The sequence below is a fragment of the Oncorhynchus kisutch genome, linkage group LG26, assembly GCF_002021735.2.
Source record: "Oncorhynchus kisutch isolate 150728-3 linkage group LG26, Okis_V2, whole genome shotgun sequence".
Lineage (NCBI taxonomy): Eukaryota > Metazoa > Chordata > Actinopteri > Salmoniformes > Salmonidae > Oncorhynchus > Oncorhynchus kisutch.
The window spans coordinates 5,311,585-5,325,493 of NC_034199.2; the positions used below are offsets into that span (position 1 = coordinate 5,311,585).

Consider the following 13,909-nt stretch of genomic DNA (forward strand, 5'->3'; position numbering starts at 1 on the left):
TGTCCAGAGTCACTTGAAGATCTGCATTAACGTAATGATATTTCAATGATTCCTGGTCTAATATTTAAGAGAAATATGACCTGACATGGGAAACTTCCTTAGACTTGTAAAACATATATCACAACTTCAAGATAAATTGAACATTGCATATCTACGTGTGAATCAACTCCACACGATAATGGTAATTAGATATCAGGGAAACATTACAAACAAATACATTATATGGCTGAAGTTAATTGCAACTGACACACAGCCAAACAAACCACTGTGCTAAAATACTTTGCAAAACTACAGTAAACAATGACCTTTTGCTCTTAACTTTTGAAAGCCAACCCTATATGTGAGCATTTCTCAAAGGACCCAATTCAAACAAGCCAACTCCTATTGTCTGCCTTCAAATAATGGAGTGGGTTATAAAAACTAATAGCAACTATGACATCCCCCCAAAAGCATGGGGAGAACACTTCTCCTGGGACCTACAAGAATCTAGATCCCTTCAACAGATGGAGTTATTTTAGCCCAAAGCCCCTTGTGAATGCATGCTGACATGACATTCTTCCCTCACTGACATTGGATAAGGGGAACTCCAAGCTAACCAGTCTAAGATTGGTTTTAACATGGGGTCAGTTAAGGACAGGCACCACTCGCAAAAATGTCATTTTTGCAGCTCCTTATCAATTTTGAACATTTAAAATAAACATTTTTTGTTAGTTTATTATACTAGCATTATCAAAATGTCATGAATTGTAACCACTTTTAAATAGACATCCATCCATAATTTCAAAGCTCACTTCATTGAATCACATAATATAAAAGTCATTTTCATAGATAATGTTACAAACCGGAATATATGTAGTAACTGACTTTGAAGAGATGGTGATTGGGTCTAAATAGTTGTTTGGCATTTGGTAGTCTAATTTCAGTGTACTTTTCCCAAAAGTCAGACTCTTCCTGAATGCCAACACATTTTTCTCAGCCTCTCAGAAGCATCTGCATTCATCACAATTTGTGTGGTTATCTTGAAAAATTATTCAGACTTAAAAAAAAAAATTCTAGAGGACATTTTCCTCAAAAGTATTTACAGATATTATGAAATAAATATTTATCCACAATCTGCTGTGTGTAAGTCCAGAGTGTCTTAACAAAATGAAACAAAAAAATGTAGGCTGACTTCATACAATGTCCAGAAAAAATTATTTGTGTTACATGCAAACACAGTATGTGCATATTTAATGAATAAAAATGTTATTAGGGTGTGGTGCCGCTTATTCCTATAATTCCCAGTGTTACATAACACTAATATGTGAGAAAAATATTTTAGTGAGCAAATGTTTCATTTTGTCCTTATAGGTTGTTGCAGCTCAAGTCGACTGCGAAGCCCACAATGCAATGCTCTCTCTATGGGCTGGCTGGACGAAGCTACAATAATACTAAAGTCAATATCAGCATGTGTAATAGCTATTTAGCTGTAAAATCGCCAAACAAACTGCTCCATCAATATAGGAGAAATGTGTTAGTCCCTCTGTTAAATTACAAATTCCTTGAGGTTGGAATATCGCAAAAGCATGATCAATGGCTCATTCGAGAGAAGACAACTTCCCATGCTATGACATCAGCCAGTATTGAAGTCTGACATGTATGATAGACATTTTCGCGATATAAAAGTCAAATTCCTGTTAACTTCCAGTGTAGTGAGAGAGGCTTTATATTATTTAACTAGGCAAGTCAGTTAAGAACACATTCTTATTTTACAAAGACGGCCTACCCCGGCGCACAATTAATAACCCGGTAGACACTGGGCCAATTGTGCACTTCCCTATGGGACACCTGATCACAACCGGTTGTGATACAGCCCGGGATCGAATCAGGGTCTGTAGTGATGCCTCTAGCACCAAAAAGCAGTGCCTTAGACCGCTGCACCACTCGGCCAAACCCTCCCCTAATAACCCGGTAGACACTGGGCCAATTGTGCGCCGCCCTATGGGACACCCGATCACAGCCGGTTGTGATACAGCCCGGGATCGAACCAGGGTCTGTAGTGATGCCTCTAGCACCAAAAAGCAGTGCCTTAGACCGCTGCACCACTTGGGAGTCTTAAATGCTATGTCATACCAGCCAAATGTATGTATGCTTGAACGGGAATAGCTCAGATACAGATGAAATCATGAAATGACCCAGGTAATCGACAGAACATCGCTGAGAGATGCGCAAAACAACATAGCATTCAAAATGGGTGAATCATTACTTTAAGTGACCCCATACTTCTTTTGATTTCAAACGACAGCATTTCAAATAGATCCAAGGGGGATATGACTGACTGTATGCAATATTACAAGGCACAAAGTGTACGACCAGTGTCTGTGGACCTTTTTCGTTGTCTGTATACATTTGAAGTGACTAGGATCTTACAAGATCGTTAACAAAATTCGACACAGCTGAACAGAAAACGGGAAGTCTGATTGAATAGACGTTGTAAGCTTTTTCTAACAAGTGCCTCCGGCTGCTTTTTCCTTTGTGTTTCGAAATTTGAATCACTTCTCACGCAATCATGTTTTGGAAAAAAAGTTAATCTAAAAAAGGGAGGATGGTCATCCTTGATTGTACCTCAATTGGAAACAGAGTTCATTAACACTGTATGCTTCAGTTAGATCAGATGCACTAAATACTGAAAACACTTCCTAAGACCATTGAGATATTATCACCCAGATTCTTGTTCTAGGGGTATACTGTAGATGTACATGTAAACCGAATGCTTATGACACTCATCACAACACATAATTATCATCACAAGATTATCACAAAGAAACACACAGTACCAGTCAAAAGTGTGGACACACCTACTCATTCAAGGGTTTTTCTTTATTTTTACTATTTTCTACATTGTAGAATAATAGTGAATACATCAAAGGTACACGTCTTAAAGTAATGATGGACTGTCATTTTTCTTTGCGTATTTGAAGTGTTCTTGCAATAATATGGACTTGGTCTTTTACCAAATAGGGATATCTTCTGTATACCTCCCTACCTTGTCACAACACAACTGATTGGCTCAAACGCATTAAGGAGGAAATAAATTCCACAAATGGACTTTTAACAAGGCACACCTGTTAATTGAAATGCATTCCAGGTAAATACCTAATGAAGCTGGTTGAGATAATGCCAAAAGTGTGCAAAGCTGTCATCAAGGCAACAGTGGCTACTTTGAAGAATCTCAAATCTAAAATATATTTTGACTTGTTTAACACTTTTTGGGTTACTACATGATTCCATATGTGTTATTTCATAGTTATGTCTTCACTATTATTCTACAATGTAGAAAATAGTAAAATAAAGAAAAACCCTTGAATGAGTAGGTGCGACAAAACTTTTGACTGGTACTGTAAGTCTAAGTTTTTCAGGCTGTAGTTTTGTAAGTAGAAGAAGATGATCATGCACTGCATACTCTGCATAAGAAATTCATTCCATAAAAAAAATACAAAAAATGATACATTTCTTAAATTCCATCAATTCATGAATTTGACTGAATGGAATCAGTGAATTCATTCATTTTATGGAATTTATTTAAAATAATTCCTGAACAACTTTCAGCACACACACAACAGTTCCCCTTTAATTCGGTGACATCTGTTAAATGCCATCATGTCAGTGCAACAGTGCAACAGGAAACCTACAGCTGTGTTCCCCAAATATCTGTGCTCCCTCTTCCGTCACCCCGGGTGAATGGTATGGGATCAGTGTATAATAATGGGGGAAGTTTTGGAAAGAAACAGAGAACACAAAGACGTGTGTGTCCTCTCGACCTCAAATCCGCATCTTGTGATTTGTAGTGAGAAAATGCACCTCTATCGCACGGTGATAAGCAAATAACCTGGCACAAATTGTCCTATTTCATCATAATTCTAATTCAAAATATAAATCAATACATCTTTATAAATATTGAATTTATGGGAGATAAAAATCTTATCAGTCAAGGATAAAGAAGACACTTCAAATGGGAAGTAATGCAAAACAAATGTTTTTTTCTACAAACCCTCTACAAGTTTGTTTGATCATCTTTGAGCATCAGCTGATATGTTTTTCCTCCTTTACAAAACATTCTTTGAGAACCTTCATGACAGATAAACAAGTTCTATGAGTCATTACACAAGGTTCAAAGTCCTCCTGTGTGTCACGTTCTGACCTTTATTTCCTTTGTTTTGACATTATTTAGTATGGTCAGGGCGTGAGTTGGGGTGTGCAGTCTATGTTTGTTTTTCTATGATTTGGGTATTTCTATGTTTCGGCCTAGTATGGTTCTCAATCAGAGGCAGGTGTCATTAGTTGTCTCTGATTGAGAATCATACTTAGGTAGCCTGGGTTTCACTGTGTGTTTGTGGGTGTTTGTGTCTGTGTTTTTCACCACACGGTACTGTTTTGGGTTTCGTTCATTCCACGGTTATTGTTTTTGTATTCAGTTGTTCATGTGTCCATTTTCGTATTAAAAGAACCATGGACACTTACCACGCCGCATATTGGTCCTCTGATCCTTTTCGCCTCTCTTCTTCGGAAGAAGAGGAGGAAATCCCTTACATCCTGGGGATCTATGAGAAGTGTAGGCTATTAGGGCCTGCAGGTGGTTAGGTTGAAAGGTAAAATATATGAGGTAATCTACTTAACCCAATGCCAAAGCTACGGAAGAGCACTCCTATAAACTTAATTTAAAAAAGGAAATAACAGGGGGCCCTTCCTGTGTCTCGCTTATTGCATTGCCAATCTATCAGTGTGAGAGAGATTAGAACATCATTTGACAGAACTGAAGAAAAAGCCAAACAACTCTCAAGTGGGTCATGTTCTGTTTTCCAACACAGCTAGACACTAATGTGCGCATACCAACACTATAATGTTGGATTTGAAAGTTCAACATGCATAATACTGTATATGTGAAACTAGGCACGTCACACGTCACTACTTTACAGGAGAGGCAGAAACGCCTTCTAGAACATGTGAACTGTCATCTTGTATGCCATCTGTAAATAGGAATGCAATAGTTAAATCATGAGCCTAGTTGGTTTAGCAACAGAAAAAGAGCATCCTTCCCGCAAGTCATGATTGGCTGAGATGAGTGGGCTGGACATGCCGAGAGATGAGTTCAGAACGGTCTGCCATGTAGCGCGCTTCTGTCTATTTGAGTTGGTTAGTACGTGTAGGTAATCCTGTCTAACGAGTCCCAAAAAAATATATATATATTGCGTAGTAGAACTGCATAAGTGTTGCTCTCCACTTTCTGTTGGATCGAATTTTGTAATCAGTGGACTTTGAGTATGACAGCTAAGGAGATGGAGAAAACACCTGTCTCCGGATTACATCTTCAAACTAAGGGCAACCATGGCATCTATGACAGAGGGAGAAGCAGCCATCCATGTATAATGGGTAAGAAAGTCTAGCTAGCAACATTTTAAGACATTACACGTTTCTAATTTTGTTAGAAAGTCATTTTCATTTCAAATTAAAGTGTACTGTTAGCTAGCTAGCAGTACACTCTAAAGTTTTTACCAAAAAGTTCCAATTAGGTTTCATCTGACCATATGACATTCTCCCAATCTTCTTCTGGATCATCCAAATTCTCTCTAGCAAACTTTAGACGGCCCAGGACATGTACTGGCTTAAGCAGGGGGACACGTCTGGCACTGCAGGATTTGAGTCCCTGGCGGCGTAGTGTGTTACTGATGGTAGGCTTTGTTACTTTGGTCCCAGCTCTCTGCAGGTCAATCACTAGGTCCCCCCGTGTGGTTCTGGGATTTTTGCTCACCGTTCTTGTGATCATTTTGACCCCACGGGGTGAGATCTTGCGTGGAGCCCCAGATCGAGGGAGATTATCAGTGGTCTTGTATGTCTTCCATTTCCTAATAATTGCTCCCACGGTTGATTTCTTCAAACCAAGCTGCTTACCTATTGCCGATTCAGTCTTCCCAGCCTGGTGCAGGTCTACAATTTTGTTTCTGGTGTCCTTTGAGAGCTCTTTGGTCTTGGCCATAGTGGAGTTTGGAGTGTGACTGTTTGAGGTTGTGGACAGGTGTCTTTTATACTGATAACAAGTTCAAACAGGTGCCATTAATACAGGTAACGAGTGGAGGACAGAGGAGCTTCTTAAAGAAGAAGTTACACGTCTGTGAGAGCCAGAGATCTTGCTTGTTTGTAGGTGACCAAATACTTATTTTCCACCATAATTTGCAAATAAATTCATAAAAAATCCTACAATGTGATTTTCTGGATTTTTTTTTCTAATTATGTCTGTCATAGTTGTAATGTACCTATGATGAAAATTACAGGCCTCTCATATTTTTAAGTGTGAAGACTTACACAATTGGTGGCTGACTAAATACTTTTTTGCCCCTCTGTACATGTCTTAATAAAATACTCCACTATGCAAGTAACCATTTCAATAGAATATTAATGATGTCACTGTGACAACTGTTGATAGATGTAGCTGGTAAATTCATTATTCTGCACTCTGGCACACTCAAACGAAAGAGAAATCAGAAATCGGATTAGATAGCCAGAGCGCAGAATAACGGACACATCTACGAATGCTCAACACCCATTGAATAGGGCCGGTGCCAGTAAATGTTGGCAAAAAAACGTAAATTGTTGCCAGCAGCACAGTTGCAGTCAACAATGTTCTGGATAACATAAAAACAACCTAACCAGCTCTGCTAGGGCAGAGGAAAATAGTCAGTGAGCTATTCTCTTAGCAAGCTAGCCAACGTTAGCCAGTTAGATTGGGTGCTTGACTGCTGTTGTTAGGACAGAACGCTTGATCCGCATCAACCCTTAAAGAGATGGGTGGGGCTAAAGCTTAAGAGGGTGTAAACAATGCTGAATGGGTGTAGACAAAGAAGAGCTCTCAGTAGGTGTACCAAAACATTCAAAGGCCAATTTCTCAAAAGTGAGGTGACACGTTTATCAACTTTCAATGTGGAATTACTTTCCTATTGTTCCTCAACTGAAGTGTAGGACGTACCATTTTCTAGCTCTGGGTCTCTACTTTCATCCAATGTAAAATACACAATTTCAAATTTTGCCACATAAGACCAAATCGAGCCGGTCTGTCACATATGACCGAATTAAGCAGACTAAACAGGACTAGGGATTTGTTGCTGCAAGTGAGGGCCCCACTCAAATCACCAGAGGGAGTTGTGGGTTCATGACTGTTGAACAGAAAACAATAAATCGTCATTTACAAGATGTTAGTCAGGACATTGTGAGAATGACAGCTCGAGGGGCCACAGATGGACGGGCAGGCCTGCGCTTGCAGGTAGACACAGGAACCCCCCTAACTCTCTCTGCCAGTTCTCAATGGTAAAAAGTCTGGTGGGGAGTGGGCCGGCAACTAGAGGGTTGCTGACATCAAGGTCCTAGTCATAATTTCCTGCGCTTGTGCAAGGCACCACTTAACCCCTAAACGTCTGCAGGGGTGTTGCACTTTGGCTGACACGTGGGGGTGTCTCAGGGTTTTTGGGATAAAACAAAAAGACAAACATCTGTGTCTTGTGACAATAGACAAACAGAGCCTTGTCCCTCAGTCTGCAATCATAACGTTCCATCTGGAGGGAAAGTTTGCCTCCTCTCCACCTTCTTAATGCCCTTACCTCATTCTCCTATGATACGGTCATCTGATCTTTCGATGTGCCTTGCCAATTCTACGACATGAGTCCTAATTTTCCTGGAACTGTGTGCTCCTACAGCATTCTGAGTTTCCCAAACACAAGCCCCCTCATTATGGAACAGTTCACCTATTATGCCGACCAGATCTAGTTTCACCCACAGGCATGGCCATAAACAATATCAAGGGAGACTCAGTTGATATCTTAGGCACATATCTGACAGTTCATGGCAATGTGTGCTGCTGAGTGACAAGCATCCACAGTGTGGTTCTTTCCATAGTCCCTAAAATGACCTATGTTGCTCAGCATACTGACATAAGCTGGGAGATGTTGACGTGCCTATTAAACAATGTAGAATCAATCACTCGTCAAAAACAACGGCAAAGGGTCTTGCAACACAACGAGAAACGGAAGCCAATTGAATTACCGGCTTTATGATTTATGATTGTAAGGCTTTCCCCTTCAAACGTAAAGCTAAAGGAATGCCTTTGCTGATGTCGGTGAATGCACCTGTATTGTGTCGTCTAAAAGGCAGTGAGTCATTTGAAATGATGAAAACAAATTGGTCTGTGTGCAGGGGTTGGGCGATATGTTTCACATTTTTGATGGTCTTTGGTGGTCTTTTATGTTTTTTTAATAATAAAAGTTTTACATATGCTCTCTGAGTTGTGCATGACCCTAGAGTGGCAACACATACATTCTACGTGATTTTAAATGGGGATTTCTCAATTCAGGTTGCTTTATTCTGTTCAAAGAAACTTCAAAACAAAAGTTTATATAATTTGAGCCAATTTACACACTGCCACATAGCCACAATTTGCTATGAAAAGACAATTAGCTGTTTATAGATGGTAACATATTGCGCGATATGGGTAAAGAAATCTAGGACTTATTTTTAACAAAATATTGCAATTGCGATATAGATCAAAACTAGCCTAGGCAGCCAATTAGTGGCCTCTAGATCTGCACTATCATCTAAGGTTGATGCGCATTCCCAGTAATACAGTCGTGTCACTTGTGAACTGGCTCGTATATTAAGTATCCTCCATTCAGGCTTAAAGGGCATAATTTTCCTCTTTAATTAGCTTTAACACAATTTTCCACGTCCATTTTGGTGTTTTCACACCACTTAGGACGTTGCACACCCTTGGCTGAATGCGGTGTGCAACATCCTAAGTTGTCTGAAAATCCCAAAATGGTGGTGGAAAATCTGCTGGCTCGCCAATACAATTAATTAATGAGAAAAATTATCCCCTGAATGGAGGATGCTTTATGTATGAGCCGGTCCACGGGCGACACGAGTGTATTACCGGGAATGCACATAAATCCTAGATGATCTAGCTGCCACTATCGGCTGCCTAGGCTAGGTCAAAACACTTAGGTGAACTGTTGGAATCATGGAAATATAATGATTATTCAGAATGGAATAGTGGGCACTTAGAATACAGTGTTGTTTGACATGACACCAAATTAAAAAGCCAAGGAGGCATTCTTAGAATTAGGAATTTGAATTCTAGTAGGATCTCTATGGAGGCGTTATTGTCACAGGGTAGGAACCAAAGTGTTGGTCAATGTTTCCCAGGGGAATCGGATCCTATCATCTTTGGCTACATTAAATGTTGTATCTTACTTCATGTCACTAAGCAGCATCTATTCCTCTCTGATTTAGAAGATGCTGTTGCACAAACATGCTGATTTAAGCTTACACCAGCACAGGTATTAGGCTGCATTAGCTAGCTACGTTTATCTGACTCAGTACATTTATTAGCTAGCTAGTTAGCTAGCTAACTAGTGATTAGTGACTAATGATTTATTTTAGCCACAATTTGCTATGAAAAGACAATTAGCTGTTTATAGATGGTAACATATTGCACACAAACTAAGTGGAATTATATAACAGTTGCAATTTTATATTCAGAAGCAAAGTGGAAAGCAGCATCGTTGTCATCAACATATTGTTGCATCTGCTGCAATGACCATGCAAACTGAAGAGTGAATGGTCGGCAAACGATCTTGTGGCCGAGCAACAACAACTGCACTCCTTGAGTGACAGGGGGAGTTTGGTGAGAGAGACGGAGAGAGAAGACTCAAGTAGTGGAGTAAAGTATAAAAATGGAGTGCCGTATCACATTTAACAAATCAAAACATTGAAATAGGAGGTAAAGAAAAAAACTAAACCGGTCCATGCATCAATACCGGTATACTGCCCAGCCCTATAATATTAGCATTTTAACTTGGATCTCCATTCAACCCCCAGAAAAGCTTTTGTCATCCACTGACAGTTTAACAAGACTTGATATATGCCAATCAGGCAGAAAAAAGTGCAGCTTCTGAAAGGGTCCTGTTGGGGTTCGTTCCTAAATAGTTGGGGAATAAGAGATTATAAAATCTAGGGTTGAAATAAAATACATAAACAATTACCATTCCAAAGGGATTTGTTTTTTGTATAGATTTTTTTCTCATATTTCTCATATATAGTGGCACAAATTACAATAAAAAAAACATAATAATGTAACCTATATTTAACCAGGGGAAACCCATCGAGACCAGGGTCTTATTTACAAGGGTGCTCTGGAAAAAATGAATCAACATTTACAATTAAAACAAATCACATTCAAAAGCGACAGATACAATTTCAAATCAATCAAAACAAGTGCAGTTCTCCTTCACCACATTCCTAATTAAAGTCCCGAACTGACACTTCGAGACCAGAGAGTCAAGGCTCAAAGTGGCCTGCAGGTCATTCAATGCTCTAGGGGCACAATAACTAAAAGCAATCTTCCCGGACTCGTGGAACTTCTAGAACCAGCCAGTCTTGAGAGCAAATCTGATGGTGGCTGGATTTCCAATTAAGAAGTGCTGAGGTAGTATGGGAGTGTCTGGAGAACTGCTTTATATACAAATATCAGCCAATGTTGGGCACTTCTGGTAGTCAGAGACTCCCAGCCAACAGAACGACTGTATATGAATGAAAATTGTCTCCTGTGATAAAAAAATGCAGGGCTGAGTAATAGACTGAATCTAAAGGTTTTAAAACAGAAGCTGCTGCGTGCATGTAGATTATATCACCATAGTCAAGTACTGGGAGGAGCGATGCTTTAACAATCTTCCTCCTGTTTTCAAAAGTAAGGCAGGATTTATTTGTATAAAGGAAACCGATCTTAATTACATATCTTTCTCAGTTATTCAATGTGTGTTTTATTAGACTGTTTTCATCAATCCAAATGCCTAAATACTAATGAGGGTTTGGCTTAATTTAGGCTCCCTTAATTCAGGGACAAGCTAACATTATTAATGTAATCAACAGTAAAGGGCTTAATTCTGAGCCTTGTGGCACTCCTTTGGTTATATTAAGAAAATTAGACTGAACTCCATCAGCAGATATACAGGACTTCTATCGTGCAGGTATTTTTTTAACCAGCCGTAGGCCGCTCGGTCTAGACCAATTACGGGTAGCTTCTGTAGCAGGACTGCAATGCTTTCGAGAGATCAATATAAAAGGGCATCGCAGTGCGGTTTCCTGTGTAGTTCGTTAACTATGTAATATATGACTTGAGAAGCAGCCGAGATGGTGCTGTGTCCTGGTGAGCATTCAGAATACAATTTCATTCAGAATACAATTCAGAATACAATCTTAAAAGGACCACACCTGAGAATTTACCAAGAGTTCTACATTTCTTGCTAAACAGTAATGTTTTGAGATTGGCCGCTAATTATTATGATCGCAGGGATCACTACCTTTGTGGAGTGAGAGAACAAAGGACTAATACCCAAGAGAATGGATAGATTAAAAATATGTGTCAAGGGCTCCACAATCAGAGGTGCAGCAAGCCGTAGAAGACACGGGTCAAGCATGTCTGCCCCAGTGGACTTTTTTAACATCAATAACTAAATGAGCGTCAAGAACTTTCTTAGTAGTGACTTGCTGAAGAGAGAACAGTTGGTCAACATTTACAGTAGCAGGCATGTCTGTGATTGAACAGGGGTGCATCAGAGATGCATGTATCATGAACAGTCTTTTCAGAGTTGTCCTTATTGCCCCTTTCAAATAAATGGCCTGCTGCTATAAAATGTTGGTTCAACTCGTTGGTAATTTCAGTTTTGTCTATTATATTATTGGAGTTAAACAGAACCTCATTGAGTAAAGAGGTGTGACTGCTTCTTTTAAGCAATTTAGAAGATCAGATGTGTCTGGTTTGATCTGGTTTGGCTAGTACCTCACTGTGCGAAAATGTCTGGAAGGATTTTTCTGATATCTTAAAATGACACTAGCGTTTGGGACTTCTGTGTTATCAAGTTGTTTATTTAAATAACACACAGACAGGCAAGGAAACTTCCAACTTATTTTCCCATTCATTTTCCCCATTGGAAACAAGTGAGAGAGTTCAATGGTGCATATGGAGGATGCATTCAAGGTAAAGTCATATTCAAATGTTGATGGAAAAGAAATGCATTGCACTCTGATGACCACCAGGTTGTACCCTTTCCATGCATCCAACATTTTTGCACTTTTGGTGACGAGGCCTAAATTGCATTCTCTTTGAATATGACCATAGCGCATAACTTATGGCCTGTGTGGGGGGGGGGGGCATTCTGATGACATCGCCAGTTTTGAGCATGATTTCCAAAAAGACAAGTGCTGACGGAGTGGGTACCACTTAAGCTCTGCAGACTCGGTACCGGGCCCTAACCATATCACCTCAGAAAGTGACGAGATGGGAATGCTATGCCTTGAGCAATTTGGCAGGGTGTTCCTTCAATGCTTCAATAAATAGCTCTGGATAAAACTAAATGGCAACCAAAATTACCAAAAGTAATTGAAAACTGTTTAATCATGGTCATACTCCAGCTGAAAATGACTTCTGTATCTCTACTATACTAAGGACCATTTAATTGGCCTTCCCATTGTAACAGAAACCAGGGAGCTAGGAACTTCTGTCAGTGAACGATTGAGAACATTGTGCCCATAATTGGAACCCTCAGAGTGCAGCTTAGAAAAGTTTTTCCATGGCGAACACCTGTGTGAGATCTCTGCCAGCTTTAAGCCTTCCTTTCATGGGATACAATATTAAACTCCCTGCATGGAACCACTGCATTGTGGATAATCAGTGTCAGACACAGTATAGTATGAACCCCTGGGAATAGAAACCGCAAAGCCACAAAAACACAAACACATACCCTAATATATACATGATCCCACTGCCAGAGTTTGTCTGGCAGTGGGGAAGACATACGGACCACCGTAGCAGTTAGAGACGTTGGGATTAACTATTTAAATTCAGTCAATTCCAGAAATGTTAAATTAAAGTTAAACTACATGGGCAATTGTGTTTTTTGGGCTATTACACCAATTGATTCTTTAAGAACATAACTATATAAATGCCTCATGAGCCTCATACCCCACTATAACCCAACATATAAACTTGTTTTACTCGTTTGTTTGTAATCAATGCAATTGTACACAAACACTGTAGAGCCTCAAAACATTGTTCAAACTATAAATTTGATATCATAGCTGGTTAGTCCTTGCATCCAGTGACTACTTTGTTATTGTTTGAACAGCAGACTGCCCTTTTATGAAGCAATGTCTCTTTTTATATAGTTTATTTATTCAGACGAGACCAAAATAAACAAACAAGACACATACACATGCACAAACATATACATCCTAACATCAACATGACTTTCCTATCTCTATTCCCACCCACCCTATCCCATCCAGAGGTAGGCAGGCCTGTAGCCTATGAAATGGCCAATAGGCCTACTGAATGATGTAAGTGCATACAAAGCAACACAAAACAAAAAGAAAACAATGCATTGGAGAGGTGCCAACAAATATTACAGGTCATTCTTCTTTTCCATTTTTACATGGTCATAAGATTCATACGGAACATCATGCTATATATAGGCCAATGTATACACAATTCAGGGAGACAATTTCATTCATCATCAGGTCATAATCTGGTATTGTACACATTGAAGGGAGAATATCGTTAATGATATAGAAATGTGGGGGTATCTAAGAGCATGGATAACTAGGTACTAGCTCCACCTGCTGACCACTGCAGGAATGGACCCCATACTAGGTCAGTCAATGCCCTTACCCAATGTCTCCTTCTTTTCAAAGAGGACTTTCTTGGACATTTCTCCAATTTGCCACATTAAAACAAATCAAATGTAAATGCAATTGACCCCAACAACCCTGAAATCTGTAACCGCTTATCTTTCAAAGGAAAGCAAGTGACCATGACAAAACCCTAGACATT

At 39.5% G+C, this 13,909-nt stretch overlaps 1 protein-coding gene across 7 annotated transcripts in view; it reads right to left on the reverse strand.

Moving 5' to 3' along the window:
• The window catches only part of LOC109871420 (collagen alpha-1(XVIII) chain), a 186,877-nt gene that overhangs the window by 78,819 nt on the left and 94,149 nt on the right, over positions 1 to 13,909 (reverse strand). The gene's annotated exons all lie outside the window — the stretch shown is intronic.